Below are 2,500 nucleotides of genomic sequence, written 5' to 3' on the forward strand. Positions count from 1 at the left end.
AGGAGCCGTGAGAGCCAGGAACTTGTGAGTTTTGTATGTCCAGTCAGGCATCATTCATACCTGGTCTGTAGGAAGTTCCTGTCAGAAGGAGGTGGCACCGCGAGGGCGTCGAGGGGCGGAAGGCGGTGCCTTAGTGCCTCCCTCCTTCTGACATTGTAAAGGGACCCTAACTTTATTACTTTTTTAATAGTAGGATGTATGTATGTATGTATGTATGTTTGTTTGTTTGTTTGTTTGTTTGTTTGTTTGTTTGTTTTTTGTCCCACCAGGACATGCACACCTCACAAGTTCCCGGCTCTCTCGACTCGGTTGAAGACGGCTTTCTAGAAGAAGGCGAGGGCAGTGAGGCACAGTCCCCCGTCCCTCGACGCCCCTCGCGATGCCCCTCCTTCTTGGACTAACCCTCTTCAGAGGAGCCGTGAGAGCCAGGAACTTGTGAGTTTTGTATGTCCAGTCAGGCATCATTCATACCTGGTCTGTAGGAAGTTCCTGTCAGAAGGAGGTGGCACCGCGAGGGCGTCGAGGGGCGGAAGGCGGTGCCTTAGTGCCTCCCTCCTTCTGACATTGTAAAGGGACCCTAACTTTATTACTTTTTTAATAGTAGGATGTATGTATGTATGTATGTATGTTTGTTTGTTTGTTTGTTTGTTTGTTTGTTTTTTGTCCCACCAGGACATGCACACCTCACAAGTTCCCGGCTCTCTCGACTCGGTTGAAGACGGCTTTCTAGAAGAAGGCGAGGGCAGTGAGGCACAGTCCCCCGTCCCTCGACGCCCCTCGCGATGCCCCTCCTTCTTGGACTAACCCTCTTCAGAGGAGCCGTGAGAGCCAGGAACTTGTGAGTTTTGTATGTCCAGTCAGGCATCATTCATACCTGGTCTGTAGGAAGTTCCTGTCAGAAGGAGGTGGCACCGCGAGGGCGTCGAGGGGCGGAAGGCGGTGCCTTAGTGCCTCCCTCCTTCTGACATTGTAAAGGGACCCTAACTTTATTACTTTTTTAATAGTAGGATGGATGTATGTATGTATGTATGTATGTTTGTTTGTTTGTTTGTTTGTTTGTTTGTTTGTTTTTTGTCCCACCAGGACATGCACACCTCACAAGTTCCCGGCTCTCTCGACTCGGTTGAAGACGGCTTTCTAGAAGAAGGCGAGGGCAGTGAGGCACAGTCCCCCGTCCCTCGACGCCCCTCGCGATGCCCCTCCTTCTTGGACTAACCCTCTTCAGAGGAGCCGTGAGAGCCAGGAACTTGTGAGTTTTGTATGTCCAGTCAGGCATCATTCATACCTGGTCTGTAGGAAGTTCCTGTCAGAAGGAGGTGGCACCGCGAGGGCGTCGAGGGGCGGAAGGCGGTGCCTTAGTGCCTCCCTCCTTCTGACATTGTAAAGGGACCCTAACTTTATTACTTTTTTAATAGTAGGATGGATGGATGTATGTATGTATGTATGTATGTATGTTTGTTTGTTTGTTTGTTTGTTTGTTTGTTTTTTGTCCCACCAGGACATGCACACCTCACAAGTTCCCGGCTCTCTCGACTCGGTTGAAGACGGCTTTCTAGAAGAAGGCGAGGGCAGTGAGGCACAGTCCCCCGTCCCTCGACGCCCCTCGCGATGCCCCTCCTTCTTGGACTAACCCTCTTCAGAGGAGCCGTGAGAGCCAGGAACTTGTGAGTTTTGTATGTCCAGTCAGGCATCATTCATACCTGGTCTGTAGGAAGTTCCTGTCAGAAGGAGGTGGCACCGCGAGGGCGTCGAGGGGCGGAAGGCGGTGCCTTAGTGCCTCCCTCCTTCTGACATTGTAAAGGGACCCTAACTTTATTACTTTTTTAATAGTAGGATGTATGTATGTATGTATGTATGTTTGTTTGTTTGTTTGTTTGTTTGTTTGTTTTTTGTCCCACCAGGACATGCACACCTCACAAGTTCCCGGCTCTCTCGACTCGGTTGAAGACGGCTTTCTAGAAGAAGGCGAGGGCAGTGAGGCACAGTCCCCCGTCCCTCGACGCCCCTCGCGATGCCCCTCCTTCTTGGACTAACCCTCTTCAGAGGAGCCGTGAGAGCCAGGAACTTGTGAGTTTTGTATGTCCAGTCAGGCATCATTCATACCTGGTCTGTAGGAAGTTCCTGTCAGAAGGAGGTGGCACCGCGAGGGCGTCGAGGGGCGGAAGGCGGTGCCTTAGTGCCTCCCTCCTTCTGACATTGTAAAGGGACCCTAACTTTATTACTTTTTTAATAGTAGGATGTATGTATGTTGCTGTATGTATGTATGTATGTATGTTTGTTTGTTTGTTTGTTTGTTTGTTTGTTTTTTGTCCCACCAGGACATGCACACCTCACAAGTTCCCGGCTCTCTCGACTCGGTTGAAGACGGCTTTCTAGAAGAAGGCGAGGGCAGTGAGGCACAGTCCCCCGTCCCTCGACGCCCCTCGCGATGCCCCTCCTTCTTGGACTAACCCTCTTCAGAGGAGCCGTGAGAGCCAGGAACTTGTGAGTTTTGTATGTC

This window comes from Rhamphochromis sp. 'chilingali' (assembly GCF_963969265.1).
Source record: "Rhamphochromis sp. 'chilingali' genome assembly, contig: SCAFFOLD_116, whole genome shotgun sequence".
In the NCBI taxonomy this organism is placed as follows: domain Eukaryota; kingdom Metazoa; phylum Chordata; class Actinopteri; order Cichliformes; family Cichlidae; genus Rhamphochromis; species Rhamphochromis sp. 'chilingali'.